Raw genomic sequence first — 19,266 nt, forward strand, 5'->3', positions numbered from 1 at the left:
TTCAAATTTATATGTTGATGGGGACAGGAGAAAAAGCTCGAAGATTAGTTAGCGGTTTTGCAGTCACTGGCATGGATTAAACTTGTGCAGTCTATATAAAAGAAACGGATGGCTCAGATGGTTACACTATCCATTTTGGTAATTGCTCTTGAAATTGTTGTTAGGTGGGGATGGGAGTGTGGTTTAGTGAGTTGCAACAGGCTTTCTTTGCCACTGTTATTCAATGGCATGATTTATCTTCCTGCCTAAAGAATTAGAGGCAAATATCTTAAATGCTTTTAAAAGTTAAAGCAAATGTAAATTAATTTTGTTTCCAATTGTTAAAGAAATTTGTAATACCTCTCGAAACCATTAACAAAGTAAGGAATTACTGAATTAGTAAGTCATGCTAGTTCTTTGACCTTGCCTATGGTATCTAAGAAAACAAGGGAAAGCATATGTGGTAATGCATAGCAATAAATCCTACAGATAGAAAATGCAAGCAAGGTCTGGTGGGGCAAATGTAATGGGAATGATTTTATGACATGGCTTCTCTTTATTTAGAAATTAGATGTCATTTTTCCTTCTTTGCATGCACATGTGCATTTATATGTATTTATTTATGATGTATGTGGGTACTTTATATACATTATAGGTGCTTGTATTTTACTGCTGAGCAGAAAGTCTCATTGCTTACCTCTCAAGTCTCATTGTTTACCCTCATATAATTTTGTTGTGTTTGAAATTATCCTCAGCATACTATTTCCACTTTAGGGACAACCCCAACTCCCTAATTTTTTCAAGGAAAAAAGTCATTCAGTTCAGGTGATTTTTTTGTTATATTTCTCAGCTCCATTACAGTATTTTCTCCAAGAATAGTATCTGTTTTATCAATTGAATTACCTACAGAGTGCTGATAAATATCTGAAATATTTGACAGTATGCTTTTTCCTAGGTGTTTAAGGTCAAGCATTATTTCTTCTTGACAATTGTTCAAGTTGACTTTCACAACTCTGCCAATATGATTGCACTTGAAGTTTCTTACTCTCTTAGTGAAGCCTTGTGTATGAAGCCATACTGTTTTTAAGAAAGCACAGAGGCTGCAAAGGTGTGTGCACAGTTAAAAGGCAATTGCCTGGTGGTAATACTTTTCTCTAGAGTCTATTCTTTATACATTTTTTAGTGCAGGGCAAGGAAACTTCTTTTTGGAAATCTGGAGGCAGCACAAAATTTGTGCTGTGAAATCACAGCCTCTGCAATTCTCATTTCCAGCAGAAATCTGTGTTTGTGGTCTCCCCCACTTAAGTGATGCCCACTCTGATGCCTTGAACCATTCCTCCTCTTACATTTAATTCCTTACCTTTTCTGGTGCCTCCACCATTTCTCTTTTCTGTAACTCATAAACTCACTCTCTCTGTGAGCTCACCTACTATCCCCATACCTCTGCCTAATCTCATTTTACCCTGTTCTTATCCATCCTTCCTGGTTTACATTCACATATCTGTGGATATATTATTATATGTGTGTATTCACAAAGGTAGACAGGCTGAAGAATTCTTATATGCTGGAGAGTCTGCAAACAAACTGAGTTCTCACACTTCCTCTCCCCCCGTACCTGAACATTACCTTCTTCATATTCTTTTTAAATTTCTTCTACAGTGAGGGCACACACCCAGCTTTCATGCTCTTCTTTCTGAAAAACAGTTTTTTTAAGGATGAGAACTCTACAGTCAGAAGCGTGGAGCTGCCAGCCTGGACTAGCAGAAGGAATAACTCAGGAATAGCAGAAGCGACTTGAGATGGATGAGAGCAGCAGGTTTTAAGCAGCTCTCAGAGGAGAGCGCTGAGATACAGAATCATGTTGGGGACCGGAAATGTTCTGTGTGGATAGGAGCTATTAGTTTAGAGTTTCATTTATTTTTTTCTCTATAACAAGTGCACATGCAGAAGAATGAGATACAAATATCACATATACAGTATAAATATGTGTTTACAAACATATACATTTGAGGAAAAATAACAAGTTTAGCTACATAACCACAATTTAGTTTAAGAAATAGAATACAGCCTATGTCTTTAAAGGAAAATAAAACTGTGTGCCCCATCTAAGCAATCCTGCCTTCTGCCTGCAAGGGTAACCACTAGCCTGAATTTTGTATTTATAGTCTCCTTACTTTTCTGTATAGTTTTATTACCTATAAATTGGCAAATGCCCCAAAGGGAAAAATAGTGCAAAACATCCTCATCCTGTTCACCTTGAGGATTTCCTCCTCCTGAGGACCTTTTCCCTTCGAGGCCTTGCTGCCTCGGGAGCCCCTCAGTCCTGCAGACAGAAGTTTTTTGTGCCTCCTTGTCTTTATCTAGCCTCTCTACTTACTCTTGACGGGACGAGCGGCCCCCTTTGTGCTAACCCACTCATTCCAAAGGCAGAGGGCTCTCCATTGCTAACCCATCATACGAAAGCGCAGTGCCACGTGGAGGCACCCGGACCCAGGCACGGAGGCATCTCGTCTGAGAGATCACTGCAGATGTTCAGAAGTTTGCGGGGAGGACAGAGAGGGGGCATTTGGGGCTGAGGACATCAGGCAAAGCAGTGGGGCGTGGAAAGGCGTGATGTCACTGGGCACTGCAGAGTTCTCACTCTCCCGCTTCCCTCTTTCTATGAGCGCTGAGGCCTGCCAATTCCAACTTGTCCTGAAAACTTGAATAATACCCCTGTCTCTGAGTCGGAGGATAAAAATCTATGTTAAAGTGGCCAAGGTAAATAGCAAGCATGGCAGTGTAGGGTTCACAGGCAGGCTCTCTCTTAAAACCTGCCCCTCTCATGCTCTGTCACCCCAGTGGGCTTTCTGCGTGGTGTGCTCTTGGAGCAGTGTCACAACCGCCCAGTCACTGTGTGGGCCTCCAGCCTGTGGGAGAAATGCTGTGCTAGCCGCAGGCCTGAGCTCATTCTGCTAGAGCCTCAGGAGCTTATGGAGGATCTGCTCTGTGTCCCTCACTCTTGCTGCAAGGAGCTTACCATTAGCTTAGGGAGTCCAGGGCTAAACACATGAACATCAATTCACGTTAACAATGACTCATTAACACCTGCTGTGTCTGGAATGACACTTGTTCCTGTGACACAAAGACAGTAGGATGTGTATGTGTATGCCAGGAATATAGAGAAAACTAGAAACAGAAAAAATGTCTGTCAGTGGAGAGTGAATAAAGAATGATATAAACATCCAGTGGAATGGTACAGATAAGTCAGTATTAATTCCTTCTGTTTGTATCAGTATGGATGCATCGCAGAGATGTAATATTGACTGAGAAAAAATACATTGTTAACTTTTATATAAAACTTAACCACACACATATGGACAAATATTTGCGCTAATAATAATGATAGCGAAGATTTATACAGAACTTAGCATGGGTCATTAAAAACACTTAACATTCATTTTATTCTCACAATAACCATATGAGTTTGACTCTTATTTTATGCCCATGTTTCTCGTGAGGAACTGAGATGTTTAGTAGGTTGCTGAAGGTCTTACAATTAAAAAGTAGCACAGCATGTTTTTTAAAGAAAAGTTCCAGAGTATGTGCTCTTTAATGCCCTGCTATACTTTCTCAGGAAAGCATGACATCTTGATGGGTGTAATAGTCATCAATTTCATAATAATCATTACCTCCCAGGGGGAGGAAGGAGAATGGAATTAATAGTAGGACTTTTATTCTATGAATAGCTTATTGTTTCTTAAGAAGAAAGAAGAGACCTATAGCAAATTTGACATGATATTAAAATTTACTTTATCTCAAGGGTCTCTTATTAATTTTTCCCTACTTTTCTGTTTTTTTAAATATGCAATGCAATGAAATCTTTTTTTACTGAATAAGAAATGGACTCCATGTCTGGTAAGAGAGATAACCATGAAAATGAAAGCTATCTTGGTGCAATGTTATTGTTATAATTAGCAAAATAATTAGAGCACCTGAATGTTTACAAAGCATTAGTACCTCATACATACACAGCCTTGGAAAGTGGGTAAGACAAGTGTTTAATAATTGAAATGCAATTCAGTGACTAGTCATTGATAAGCCAGTTTTTGTTGCCTTATCAAATGGTCATAACAAAAGCATTCCTCTCATTAAGAATACATCTATGTCTAGAAATACATCAGGCATGATAAAGTGCCTAAAAGGAAAGGAATTCAGTGAGCAGACACTAATTCTTCCATTCCTTTTTATGCCAAAGAGGATTCTGTCTTTTCTCCTCTTACCAGAAATCATGGGGAAGTATGGGGAAAAACTCCTCAGATCCTTCCTTTTTCATCTCCCCCCATGACCACCACCAGCATATCAGAATGAGAAGAGGAATAGATGGAGCAGTCTAGTCTTCCTTGCTGCTGGGAGCACAAATTTCTCTCTGGAGCCCGGTCCTAGCTAAGAGGATTCCTAGCAGATACCACAATGCTAAGAGTTCCATTAAGAACCGAAATACTTTTCAGGCTCAGGACAAAGGCCTAGGAGGGATGTAAGTGAATTAGAGTAAAATAAAGTAAAGAATTCAGATCCTCAGTCAGACTACTCACATTTCAGTTACCTAATAGCTACATGCTCCTAGCGGCTCTCACATTAGGCAGTGCAAATAGAGAGCATTTTCTTCCTCACAGAAAATTCTATTGGACGAAGAACTGTTAGGCCTGGAGTCCGGAATCTAATTTAGCCTCTTATTTTCATCACTTCATGGGGTCATCAAGATAGCTTTGAGCTTCATTGGGGAGGTTAGGTGAGTAGATGGGGAGGAGCAAGCCCTTAGCAGATGCCTGCCAGCAGGAGAAAGCGGAAATGGCCAGGCCTGAGCCATCAAGCCCATTAGGGCAGGAGAGGAGGAGCTTTGTGGAGAGGAGCTCTAAGGGTGGCATTCTCAGGAGGTGGTGATGAGTTCATGAGGTACAGGGTTCTCTGTGGAAGGAACTTCTCTATCAGGTCTTCTGCCCTGGGTTGTCGCTAGAGAAAATGTCCAGTTGGATGAACTGAATCTTTTGATTATCTCATGAACACAAAAATGAGCTTACCTAAGGGCAAAATTGTGTCACTTTTCAATATGTCTTTCCCACCCACAAAAGATATACTAGGGAAGATACCCATCACCTGGTCCATATGTCAAGAACAGAATATAGCCACATGAACTGTATATGTAGTCCATAGATTAAAAGTACTTGACATTTTCTATAACACATCCCAATGATATGAATCATCCACCGTCCAGTAAATGGGTTGTGCTGAACATTTGCATTCATTAGCTGAGCTGTCATAAAGACAGAGTGTTGGAATTACTACTTCTAGTCCTAATTCTGAGCATTAGACACTTGGGGAACAGGCTGACTTTGCTCGTGCAGCCCATAGCGGGTCTCTGCATGTGAGCTTCCATCAGCATCTTTCTTCTTAGTGTGCTTTTCAATGAGTGCTACAGAAATGCTTTAGGAGCTGGAGAAAGCTGTCAGATCCCCTGTGAGATTAAATGAACGAGCTCAACAGAACAGAACGGCAGCAGGAAATCTGCCATGCAGGGAGGGGCACATTTGCTTTGCTTTGCAGCTGTCAGGAAAAAAGGGGGAGCTCTGGTGCCAGTGGTAAAAATGGGCTCCTCCTTCAGGGCTTAGTGGCAGGATTTCTCTAGAAAAGTACAATTTTCTTGGGCATGCCCATTTAAACACTTTGGAGAGAATGTCACCAAAAAGAATTTGCTTTATCTCCAAATTGCTTCTGATAATATGAAAGCCCTCCCAAACAAGTAAGTGCTTTCCAGGAACTCTAACTCTTACAGCTGCTCCAGTTAGTCCTGAGGTCAACCTGTGGACATACATGTATCTCCACCAGAATGTATGCTTGCCTCCCATGCACTCTGCAGACCAAGACCACCACCTTCAAAACAACCCCAACTCCCAAAATACTTTCCTGCTCAGGCCAAATGTAGGCTCTAAAAGACAAAGACAGAGAGTATGATTTCCTCCTGAATAATGAGGTTCACTTTGGTGACATAAGCCCACCTAGGAAACTATGCGCCCTCCATACATGTCCCATACAATTTGTTCTGAGCAAGAGAGATCCTTTTAAAAGATAAATCATGTCATTCCTCTGCTCCAAACCTTCTATTAGCTCATTATAGCACTGGGTGATGTAAAAGCCATCAAATAATATTCCATTCCTACTTTATTTTTCTATTATTTCCTTATCATCTTCTAATACAGTATTTTACTGATTAATCATCAACTTGTCTGCTTTCCTTTTAAACTCCATGAGGCCACAGATTTTTGTCCCTTGTGTCTGAAGCCTCAGCTCCTAGAAGAGTCAATAGCATTTCATAAATAATTGCTTAGTAGATGAATAAATTGATACATTAACCTACTTTTGATTGCCTACACCTGGTTGCCCCTCATCTTGCTCTACTCCTGGGCTGTACCTGCCCCTAACCGTCATGTGTTCTGCCTCACCGCTTTAGACCTCACTCTCAATCGATGGGGCTCTGACACGTCCCGAGTTCTCATCCACTTCCAGTTCTACCTGTTGGGTCTGCCTTGTTGCCGGCCCGTTAGGCTGCCTCCCAGCATCTTCAAGTTTTTAGAAACCTGCCCAAGATGAATAACTATATAACCCATTTGCTCTCCTATTTCTCACACTATGAGGATCCCTGAAAATTTAGATGAATGATTAGGCATTAACCGAAGACCTACCATCCACCTGGTGTGTAGTACCTAAAAGGACGATTAGCAGGTAAGTAAACGATCAGTCGCGATAACTAATATTTATTGAGCTCTTACTGTCTGTTGGATACTTGGTCTACTGTATTTCTGTACACATCTTTCCATATCCACTTTTGTCAACTTAAATCAAGAGCTGGGGCTTCCGAAGTAGCCTTTTAATTAGAATCCTTGTTTTTACTTTTCCCCCCACCGTCTATCATTCACTATGGCCTCCCTGGTCTCCCTGGATTTTGAAAGTATTTTAAAACACTCCTGATTCCCCCCATCCCCTGCCACCTACCATACTTAATAAAATCCAGACCCTTTATTGGCATCTAACCATAATATTTAACATCAGTGGGTGTTGCTGTTTTCAAGCCTTAGTTGAATCCTTTATGTATAATTAGATTTAATGTCCTCAACAATCCAATGAGGCATGAAGGGGTTAAGTGGTTTGTTCAGTGTCCTACACTTAATAAGTGGCAAAGCTGGGTTTTGAACTTAGTCGCTTAACCACTCTGCTGTCTTATTCCCAAATGAGTAAACTGGCCCAGGGTCGCAGCTCAACTCCCTCTCCTGCCGTGCCCTCCACCTACCAGGCTGTACCACAGACACAGGCTCACTGTCTGCACCTGGAGCCCATTAGCCTCCTCCCTCAGAGTAGGCTTCCTCAGCCGCCCAGTCTCAAGTGAAATCCTCTCTCCAGTGGCATCCAGTTCTTTTCCTTCACAAGGTTAATAACAATTTATGCATTTACTTTTTGGTTACGTATTTTTCTCTTTGCCCACCATGTATCTATTTTATTCAAACAGCGGACACCTAGAACTTTTCAGTTCCTAAAAAGCTTCTGTTGAATACATTCATGAATTTAGTGTCATTGACTCTTCAGTACAGACCCTGAGAAAGTGCCCTTCCCTGGCAGAGATAGTAAATAACCTGCACAAGGTCAAAGACCTTAGGAGTGGTAAAGCCTGGGTTGGAACCCCCCAGCTTTCCAGGTGCAGAGTACTAGCAAGCTACGCCGTTTCCCAGGGTACTTGGGATTTGAGGACCCTAAACAAGGAGATGACTAAAGAGGCTGGCAGATGGGCTTAATCATCTCCTGTATAATTATCTGCAAATTTGTAAACCTCGAAGTGAAAAATAAACCCTCCCTACCCAGACTTCTTTTTAGAGTGATAACTGAATGGCCAAATGGAGCCTTATCTTGAGGGCTGCACAGAGCAAATCACAGCGCAAGGAGGCAGCTAATTGCTGAACTTGATTGCAACTGCTAATCACAGTCATAGGAAAAAAAGTGTTGGGAATTAATTAGGCAAGGACCTTCCGAACAGCAGCAGGAAGCCTCCAAGTGACCTTTATTTACAGTCAGTTAAACAGAAGTGTGACTAAAAATGCCAGAGAGCAAATCAGATTATTAATATTGATTGCTTAAAGAAAATGAATAATTTAGAAGCCAAGTCAGAATAAATATCCAGTGACAGAGATGAAAGAGCACAGCACACATTTCTAACATTCATCCGTCATGCGGCAGTGTCCCCTGCTCGGAAATTGAGAATTTTCACCCTCACAAAGCACAATTAGTTCCATGACCCAGCATGATTGCCTCTAGGAACTGTTCTCATTCAGCCAAGCATAGGGAAAATCCAGGGTGTTGAACTAAAGCGTTTGTCAACACTTTGCATGGTAAAGTAATTACAAGTTCATGGAAGGTTTACTTTCTGATTTTTATCAATAAAACATCAGCCAAAAGAAGTAGATTGCATTTTCTGTGCTGACTGAGGAAAACTCTTGGGTTTCAGTTTCTGATGGCATTCTGTCTTGTGGTGCATACACGACAGAAGTCTCCAACGGGAAGGGCAAAGGTTTCAGATTGCTTATGAGTAAAGATGTTCAGAGGTTATCTCCAAACTTCCAATAAATGTTTCCTTTCATATACTGGAATCAGTTTTGTACCATACTTCCCTGGCAACATGCCTCCATCCCAACTCCATTTGGTGATAAGATAGATAAAGAATATTTATTTATAGCAAGATCTTCAGTAGGTACTTTTGATTACATATTTTCTGCCTGTAGTGATTTTTGAGATTTTAGAGTCATGTTGAAAGATTTAAATTATACTTAAAAGTTTTGTTCTCCTCTACTTGGAAATGCTAACTAAATTTCCCAGTGGGGAGTTATTGTAGTAATTATATTTTAGGGCAGTAGATACTAATAGTTTTGCTGAAGTGGGAACATTCCAGAACTACCACACTGACAAAGAATCCAGGCATATTTACTTTGGATTGGACTCAGAGAAATTAAGCCTCTGTTGCTGTCAGATTAATGTAGCAAATTAACTAGCCGTGTTCAAGGCAGCTACAATTTCTATACGACAGTAAACATAATTTGTAAACCAATCAATAAAGCAAGTCAAATCACTCATTTTCTCTATCCAGCATAGGCATTAGTATTCATTTATGCCTATACTAATTTATGCCATTCATATTATATATCAAGTATAGATATCAGCATTATCTCATGCACATATAAGAGAAATAGATACTGACATGTAATGTTTTCCATTTCTATACAGTGAACAGAGTTGTATTATATTCTCTTTTAAACAGTGGTTTGAAGTACATCCCCTTAGTGCTGTGCCTTTGGATATCAAAATGTGTCTCAGGATAATCTCCCCAGGCATTCCCTTTCCTTACAGTAGGGAAGGAACCAAATACAAGTCTCAGTGAGGGTTGAGATAATTTTACATGCAAGTTATTGACATGCATTGGTCTCATTCTGTTGCCTGTTAGACTTTAGAAAATACTACCTAGCTAATTGGTCTGACTGACCCTACGTAAGACCCAAGACCAATATACTTATGTTCTTCTGGTCAAAAATGATGGGTACTGAAGGTGGGAAGATTGCACCAAGCTGAGCTGATGTCTGCCCATCTGGCCAGCTATTGATTTAAGCACTGATGGGGTATCTGTCAAACATGAGTGAATTTTCCCTTCTCTGTTACAGATGGAAGTTCACAGGAGCAGTGGTCCTATTCTAAAGGAACTGGTTGATTACTTTCCAACAACAGGAATTACTATTGCTTTTGATCTGTCCAGGGCAGCAATAGGGAGAAGGTCATGCAATTATGCAACTATCTTGTTAGATGGACTTCTGTTCATGAGAATTTAAATTACTATAACACTCCTGGAAGAGGAAAAAGAGGTCATGTGAAAATCGAACTCTTCAGTTCTCTGTGGTCAAACACCGTATGCCAGTACATGAGACTGATAATCTTCCGAAGGAAGAATTCCCCTTCAGTTGGCATGTTGCAGGGAAGAGACCAGAAGAGGATTTTTCTTTGCCCCACAAACTTGAAAAATATCATTATTTATAGGCTGTATTACAGTATTTCTAGTATCTCTTCCTGGATGTTTTAAATTAGCTTATTTTTTAAAAACATGCAAAACCGATGCTCAAAGGAAATGTACCAACAACAAATGCAGAGCTTTAATTAAATGCCAGCATAAAGCCTTAATCACATTTAGTGTTAAAGTAATACAGTTTTTATCGAGGTATGCTAAATGATTCAGGTACCAGGCAGGTGGGTTACCACAAGTCATTAGATTGTGAAAGGATTTTATGGGCTCTTGTTTGCATCTAGCACACTGACTATGGCAAGCTTTCTTCCCCAAAGCAATTTTCATTTTCTAAAAAACCAAACCATGCAGAATTATAGCCTCTCATTTAGATTCCAGAAGCCTATCAAAAATGGGATTAGATTGTCAGTAGAAAGTGGAGCTCCTCTTTTCTGATTCTTTTCCCCTTTCCAGGCAACAAAATGAATCAGGTTCCTTGGAAAGGCAATTCTGTGCAAATGAGCATCTTTTAATACCTGAAAACTAGCATTAAATACATGACTGTATGACATTCTTAGAGTTCTCCCTTTTGCTACTAGAGGGTAGTGATTTTCACATTAATTGTATGTCATTTGTAATGGGGATGCCTGACTTTACATGCAGATATGCCCTATTCCTTTCCATTTTAGGAAGCAAGTAATTTGAATGCAATAATTCCTGGAATCATATTATAAAAGCAGCATATTTAAAAATTGTAAATATGCTGTTTTTATTTTATTCCTTTGTTTATAGGCAGATTAAAACATGATCCCCCATGGCTGCAGTCTGTAATTGAATAGAGTGTTCTGAGACTGCCACAGAGTGATGGAGCAATGCTTCAGTGACTTCGGAACAGAGTCAACACCCAAAGAATAAATTTTCTCCTTGATCTTTCACCATGGCCTTGAATTTTTTTGATAACGTTGAGAAGACACAATAAAAATATTATTTAATGAGCATAGAAATGTAGCTAGACACTACACTGCCTGCTGCAGGAAAAAAAGATGATCTTTCAACAATACTTGAAGGATTGGGGGAGGGTGGATATTATTCATATAATTAATTTCATCTTAATTTGCTTAGCTTTCTGTAGAAGATCATCAGACTGAAATTGCAATATGTTTCTTTGTCTCTTTTATCCCCCTGAAGTCTCAGCATAATTTAGAACCAAGGAAAAGCGATTCTTTTGCGCTTTGCATGCAAGTCACGGTTTCCTTATTGGGTTCCAAAGGATCCCTGGTCTCCAAACTCCAGTACACAGCTGCCTCTGCATATGTTGCTGCTGAAAACTAAAACTTGCTGAAATAATCATTCCCTACGTTTTGAAGAGGCTGTATTTAAAGTACTACTTGACACATCTCATTTCTTTAAGGAGTCTGAATTCATACTGCAAAATAGCAGAGCCAATAAAAATCTAAGATTATTTTTTTGCTGCTCAATATTGGGTATTCTGAACAATCCTTAGAATCACTAACAATCAGAATTCTTTTGAACCTGAGGCAGTGTATGTACTTTAGTTTCTAGAATGCAAAACACAACTATAAATTAGCATGTCTAATGAACATAAAATATGGACACTTTCCCATGTACATGATTTAAAAGTGTAAATTTTGTGTATATACGCACAAAATGTTTAAAACCATTAGAGGCTTTATTCATTTTTTTTCCCTATGATCTTGCTACTGATTATTGCCAGCATCTTTGCAAAAAAAGTAGAAGTAGAAAAATAATGTTTAGATGGCTTTCCTAGCATATAGAATCTGTACTAGTTACCTTAAATCATAGGATATATAAGATGCCTCCATATGGGTAGAATATGTCCAAGTCTAGGTATCCAAGGGCTTCTACTTCCTCTATTACATATAAATTAGGGAGTAAAAAATACAGCTCCCAACCAATAATTTCCAAAGTTAATAGAAAGAACCATTTTGGACACAGCCAGGATCTCCATAAATTTTAATGTTATGTTGTGGTGGAAGAGCATTCTTTCTGAAAATAGAAAGCTTTTTTTTTTTATCAGCATCCTTGGGATGTGAAATTAAAAATGCAAGTTAATGGAAGATAATCTGGCCAGAATTTCACTGACAGCATGAAGAGCAGATTTTCATTTAGGGTTTCCTACCATTTACTTTCAAAAATTTTTTTAATTAATAAGGGTACCAAGGTAATTTTCTCAGAAGCCCCAGGCATGTTTTGAGGAGGGTCATTTTATCCTCCCAGTTTTCTTTACCATCTGGACTTCTGGACTATCAAACAGAAGTAGGGAACATTTCTGAATGAAAATTTTTTCCAAGTGTGGTTTTACCCCAGTAGTCATTACCAGTTTAAATTTCAAAGAATTCTAAAGATTTTCATTTTTATGTTTGTTTGAGAAAAAGAGAAAATAAATTATTTGAATATTTTAGTGGTTTTGTAAATAATGCTAATGTTTAAATTTGAATGCAAAGCATGGGGAATTTAAGGTGGAATGGAATTCGGTGATTACAGTCTCCTCTTAGCTAAATCTTCTGTATGGAAGAAGAACTCAGCAGGTTCTGAGTCAGGAAAGGTGATAGAAGTTCCTCTGATATTTTCTTAGGAAAGTTGGAAGTGCATCCCATAAGGAGGATACATTTCTCTCTGCCTGCTTAATAGCCGCTGGAAACACAAAAAGGGACCAGAATATCTATATTTGATTATTATATAACCACTCAATTTCTGAATAATTCAGTAATTTAAAAAGTTTTGTTCTTCTAATTAGAATGGTTTTAAGTGTGGCCAATATAAAATAATATCTTTCAAAAATCCTTGTTGTTAACTGCTTAAAGGTGAAAAAAAAAGCTACCAATGACTTGACCCATTGAGCTCTTCATAAATAAAACTTAACATGATCAGGTATTCTGCTACCAGGATGGCCATAAGAATGCGTGTGGACTATGTTTTCATACATGTCATAATCCATTTTTTGTTCATGGTTATTCCCAATCAATTCATCTTCCTTTACTAACTCTGTTGAAATTAAAGTGATTCCAATTACTATAGTTACTAGGTTTAGCTATAGGGTGAACTTTATAAAAATACTTCCTCTAATCTTATATTCAACTGTATTAGTAGAAAATTCTAGTAAATAGTGTGAAAGCCAGGGAACAACATATTCAGAATCACAGTCATGGCAAACTAACACTAATTGGAATTAAATTTTATGTAGACTTAATCACTCCAAATGAAGATTACGGCTCAAAATGCTTATACTTCTTGAAAAAAAAATTACAGATCAGCATTGTTCATCATTATTTAGCACAATCTAAGAAAAATACTTTCTATGTTTAATTACCCCCCAGTTGAGGTTGTGAAAGAACTGTTTATAAAACCCTTTACAAATATCTTTAGAGGGAAAATATGTTTTAAAAATATAGAGCCAGTTGAGTAATTGACTGCTTATGTGGGAGTTTGGGTCAGAAATACCGGAGAATGGGGTGTCGTCCTGCAGATAGCAGAGGGGAAGATGGTGATGAATAGACCCTCACGTGACCCTGCTCATTAGACTTGGCTGATCACTTGTGAGAAGCGAGAGCAAAGCCAAGAATGACTTCAGATTTGCCAGTCTTTAGATTTGGGTAGTCAAATGGAAAATGGTGATATGAACAGAAATAGGGAAACTGGAACTTTGGGTACAATAATGAATTCAGGTGGAAATCTTTTTGAGTATATCTACACCTTCCAGGTTAGGTTGTTCAGAGGACACATGGAAACAACTGATGACTTAAAGATGTTGAGGCTGGAGATACAGATGTCAGGATCATCTATATTCATATCTATCATATTAATATCTATATCTACTGATTGAAAATAAAAATGAGCAGAGAATAAAAGAAAAATTACCTGTGATCTTGCTACCCAGACAAAACAAATAATACAATAACATAGAAAAGCATAATATTATAATATAATTCATTCTCCAATATTTTCACTACACACATATTCATACATGAATGTTCTTTTTGGCCACTCACATGCATAACTATTTTGTTTTGAAAATTTGTAAGTAGGCAGCTAAGATGTTTTAGTATCAACATTGTTCCAAAGCCCTAGAGTTAATTTGTCATTTGTGATCAGATTGCAGTAATAGTAGCTAGGAGGAAAAATAACAGACTGGGAGAACACCCATGAAAATTCCAATATATTAAGTGTTAATAAATAAGTTTCTTTTTTTTTTTCAGTGTATCTTGTTCAAAGAAGATCTGAGGCAAAAAAAAAAAAAAATTGCAATTCAAAAAACCCTTCTGTTTCTTAGGCTAGTATCGCAAATCAAAATTGTCCCCCTTCTTCCCTTCCAAATTCGTAACATTGGATCCTCTTCAATCTCAGACACATTTTCAGCCAAGTTAAAGTAAATGGTAATTAGGATGATCAAATAACTGTCTGACACATCACATGTCTTTTCTTTTGTTAAGGAAAAGAGAATTTGCTCTAAGCTGGTATATATCACAGTAATGGCAGTCCCATTTGGATCCATGATAACAGTTTTAGACATTATATCCTCAGTTTCAGAGGCTCCAGACAGGATGGTCAGCCCCTATAATGTCTTAGTGAGAGCACACAAGAAGTGAAAAAAAAATTTACTCAGGAAGGAAAATTATATGTAAATAGAAGGCATTAAAAAAATCACCTTAATCTGTGCTCCAATAACATAGTCTAAAAATACAAAGAACAGTGGGTGTGTACCTCTGAAGTCTCCAGTGAGAAAAACATGCAAAAGTTCACAGAGCTCAATTGTTTTTCCAAAATGTCCGATTAGGAAAGTCAATTAACTAGCCATAATGGACCCTCTGGAGAAATTGCTTCATTTTGTTGAAACAGAAAGAAAAGATGTCAAAAAAACATTTCTTTTTTTTTTTATTGCTTTACCCCTCCACAAAGCCAAGCAAGGGAAATGGAGGGAGGGAATGGGGGAGAAAGGGGCAGAGGGAAGAGTAGAGAGAGAGAGGGAAATAGGAAGATGCCCCTTTGTGTCTCCACCTGATCAAACCTCAGCTACCAGTGCTTAAATCCCAACATCTTTCTGACAAAATTCTGACTTCTGTGTATACTTCCTGGGCAGATGTTTTTAGGGCTACCGCTGAGTCTTGGAGTCCTGGTCTCCCAAGACTAGCTTCTAAATCAGATGTAATCTCCCCAAATTACCCTTTCTTTAGAGATCTGGAAAATAGACTGAGACTTTTCTCAGTTTCAGTTTTCCTGCTAATGGTGGCTTCAGCGGTAAGCAGCAGCCATGGCCAAAACAAACACATATAACCATGTTTCCAGAAATTTCCGAACTTTGTCTTGGTGATTATCCCAGATACCCAGAGACTCTTACTGATATTTTTTGCTCCAGAGCATGAAATTAATCAAACTTTGCTCCCCTTCAGTCAATGATCTTCTCTAGATGATAAAGAGTACTCTTATTTCAAACCCAACTGATTCAGCAGAAAGGCCTGAGGAGACACATTGGTGCCAGAAGAGGTGTGCATCCATAGGACCTTTATATAACCCTGATCTCATGGGGTGATTTGCATTTCTAGAGAGTACAAGACTCTCTCATCTGGTAAAGGTCTTCTGCTCTCCAGGGCCAAGGTCAGAGCAGTGTATTTTCTCACCATGAATGCTTTCAGCCATCAAAATAGCAACTGCAACCAGGAGGCCTCAGATGCTGCTTGGTTTCTGGGCCTAGCTCTACCAGATACTGTGTGAGCAAGCCAGTCTCTCTCATGTCTCACCTGTAACAGAGAGACCTTAATATTACCTATGTCATAGGGATGCTGTGAAAATTCCGTGAGTTAGTAAGTTAAAATGACCCATGACTGTGCCTTTCACATTGTGTCTATCCTCCACCCCAAATTCATGTATTGAAGTCCTAATGCTCAGGACCTCAGAATATGACTGTTTTTGGAGATAGAATCATTAAAGAGGTGAGTAGATTAAAATGAGGTCATTAGGGTGGGCTTTAATGCAGTAGGACTGTTGTCCTTCAAGAAGAGGAGATGAGGACATAGACATAGAAGGAAGACCCTGTGAAGACACAGGGAGAAGATGGCTGTCTGCAAGACAAGGAGAGAGGCCCCAGGAGAAACCAGTCCTGCCAGCATGGTGACCTTGCACTTCTAGCTTCAGAACTATGACACAAGAAATCCCTATTGTTTGCAACACCCAAATCCATGGTACTTTGTTATGGCAGCCCAAGCCAATGAATACAGCTGGACTTCAAAAACTGAGATGTTCTCAAAAAATGATTGTGTAGGGGTTCTCTTGAAAGTTGAGATATCTGACAACAGTGGACTCCCCTCAGCCACAAGGGAACAATCAGTGGCTGCTGAATAATAAATACCATCATCTTTAGAGACAATGGATGCTCCTGTTGAACATAAGAGCCACAATTTCCCATTTTCTCACTTGCAGTCCACTGGCTCCACTGGTGTTTATTTTCCTAATCTGAAGGCCTGCTTCATTTTTTATGATTATTTATATTGGTTATATATTATTATATGATTGTATTGGTTCTTACTCTTCTAACCTAACTAGGGCATCCCTGCTATAGGAAGAGGTTCTCCCCTGCCCCAGCACCCATGGTAAACCTTCACAGGGGTGATGACATACCGCCGGTGCCCTTGGGCTGGTTCACGGGCATTACCTCAGTAATTCTGCTTGTTTCTCTCCTGCATCAGAAATTACATCGTGTGTGTGTGTGTGTGTGTGTGTGTATGGTGTCTGTGTGTGCTGCAACTTTGTGCTTGAGAACTACTTTCAACAAGACAGAAAATATTTCAGTTTTTAAATTTGGATATCATGAAGCCATAGCCTTCATTTTCCTGCTTCTGGACTGGAAACTCACCCAGTTTCCCAGGTGCAGCACAATGCCACCTCACTCTGCAGAGTAGCCTCGTTTCTAAGGTGCCAGTCAGGCCCTAGTGGATGTGGGGAGCCTGAGAGTCTCTGTTGCAACCCCAAGCTGAGCCTGCCGGAAGGAGGTGGGCTCCAGCTTGGAGGCATTTCTTTTCCTAGGTTGTGCTACCATTAAAAGTACCGTTCGTGTTGGCTGCTGGCCGGTCAAAGAACTACCCTACCGTCAGTGTTGTAATAACAAGCTGCAGGCACTTGCAAATCAAAAGGAGGGAGGGAGAAAGAAAAGCATGCCCAAAGTTATTTCAGTAGGCACGCTCCGACGTATTCTAAGGTTAATGCCGCCTAATTAATGACAGCACCAAATGGAGCCAAGAGCGTGAAGTCTGCAAACGGCTAATAATGAGGGCTAGATAGATATACCCCACTTCCCATGTATGTTCAGAGGGCTGGCTGCAGAATGTAATTGAAATAAATGGTGTTTTCTACTTATTTCTTATTCTTTAATGCTGAGAGAGAGTTTGTTATTCTCTTTTCTTACCTCAAGGAACCTCAATTAATTGTAGCAAATCTCACACCTGGTAGTTCACCACTAGAATCCTTGGCACAGAAACCTTTGAAGGGCACCTACAGAAAGCGGGGGAGACAGTCATATGCCCACATTCTGCCGGCATCTATCTTCACGAAGTTGGAGCTGACAGACCGGAACTATTCGGTTGGGGAAGAGAGCAAGAATTGTTTTCAACTCCTCATGCTCGTTAAAACCCAGGCTTTCCATTCTGTCTCTTAAATGCTTAAATCCTAATCATTTTTTAAGTACCATGACCCTTCAGTGAAAACAGCCTATAAGATAGGATCTGAAAAAGCAAGACAGATTTTAGGAACAAGGGATTTTTCTTCTCGTGCTTTGTTTGCCCAGTCTTGAATTAATCACAGCTGTCTTTCACCAGCAAAGGTTATTTTTTATCTAGCGAGCTTTAAATTAAAAAACAACAACAAAGGGAGCAATCCAGTGTTCTTCAAGCTCCCATAACCCTCCACAGAAAAGGGGGGAAGCATTAGCTCTGTGCAGCTAAGAATCTAGCTTTTAATTATATCTTCCTTGTGTTTACATGAACTTTCGTTTGCATTTCAGAAGCCTTCTGGAAGGGTTCCTGGGGCTGACCCTGGAGTAGTGGTGAATTTCTCCATCAAGTGAGTATTGATGAGCTGCAAAGTTCAGTGAACAGGAAAATTCTGCTCCTTTTATTGCCAATGTGACAGGTTACTTTATTACCATGCCTTTCACAGCAATTTAACAGTTACCCTGGTAACGGATTCAGTGAGGTAATGGGATCACAGGCATTAGAGCCAAGGCAGGCTGGCCGCTCCGAGCAGCCATCTGCTGGCCGCTGTTCCGAAGGCTGCCTGCCCGGAGGGGCCCTGACAGTCACGGGGCCTGCACGGCAATGAGGCAGGTGAAACCGCAGGCCTGCCCTATTTAGCTGTACTCCGGTGATTTGTCTTTCTAATTCTATTGAAATAATAATCAGGATTTGTTTCTGATTAATTAACTAACCTTTTGGTAAAAAGATTAGATAACGAAATTGCTGCCTATTCAGAGATAATGAGATTTTTATTACTCTGTCAAAAGAAAAAAAGTACATTTATGTGTCACCAGCCGCTGTGTCAAGAGGGGAAAAAAAAAAAGAGAAAGATTTAAGTCTTTGTCAGAAGTGTATATGCCTCAACAGACTGAGGGTGTGCTTCCTTCTGGAGGAACTCCCCAGTCTTATTTGAAGCCTTTAGGAAGAGCTTTTAAAACAGCAAACAAAGTAATAAACACATTGGGGCCAATAGGCTTTTGGGGAGGGTGCTAATTTGTTTTAAAATGTCTCCTAATGGAAGAGAAATGCTGAGAGTCTCAGGAACTCTCCTGTGCTGTGTGGGTGTATTTATGTAAGTGTGAGAGTGTGAAGAAAGCAGTAAAATCTCCACGAGGCTTTAAAATGACATATGTAGACAGGCTGCTTTTCCTCTGCACTACAGATTCATCTCTGGCTTGCAGTGCATTTATCTTCTGGCAGGAGTTGTACTTGGGCAGTGGGGAGGGGAAATCGCCCAAGCTTAGCAGGCCGGGAGGTCACCTGTGACTGTCACAGGTAGGCTGTGTTAGGAAATGAATTCTTCCAACACACTGAGCAGAGGGAAACGTCCCTTCACCCTGTGTCACTCCAAGACGCACACAGCCAGTCGATTTAACCTTTCTCTTAAGAAAGCACAGCCCAATCCTTTGTTGGGTGGGGGGGGCTTTCATTTTCTCACTCGTCCATTGTGATTTCTTC

At 39.7% G+C, this 19,266-nt stretch overlaps 1 long non-coding RNA gene across 1 annotated transcript in view; it reads left to right on the forward strand.

Moving 5' to 3' along the window:
• The window catches only part of LOC140846121 (uncharacterized), a 126,929-nt gene extending 108,755 nt beyond the window's left edge, over positions 1–18,174 (forward strand). Inside the window, exon 4 of the long non-coding RNA XR_012125022.1 lies at positions 18,078–18,174. This is a non-coding gene — a long non-coding RNA (uncharacterized lncRNA). The remainder of the gene's footprint in view (positions 1–18,077) is intronic.
• The last annotated feature ends 1,092 nt before the right edge of the window (positions 18,175–19,266 follow it).

The sequence above is a fragment of the Manis javanica genome, chromosome 14 (genome assembly GCF_040802235.1).
Source record: "Manis javanica isolate MJ-LG chromosome 14, MJ_LKY, whole genome shotgun sequence".
Taxonomy (NCBI): domain Eukaryota; kingdom Metazoa; phylum Chordata; class Mammalia; order Pholidota; family Manidae; genus Manis; species Manis javanica.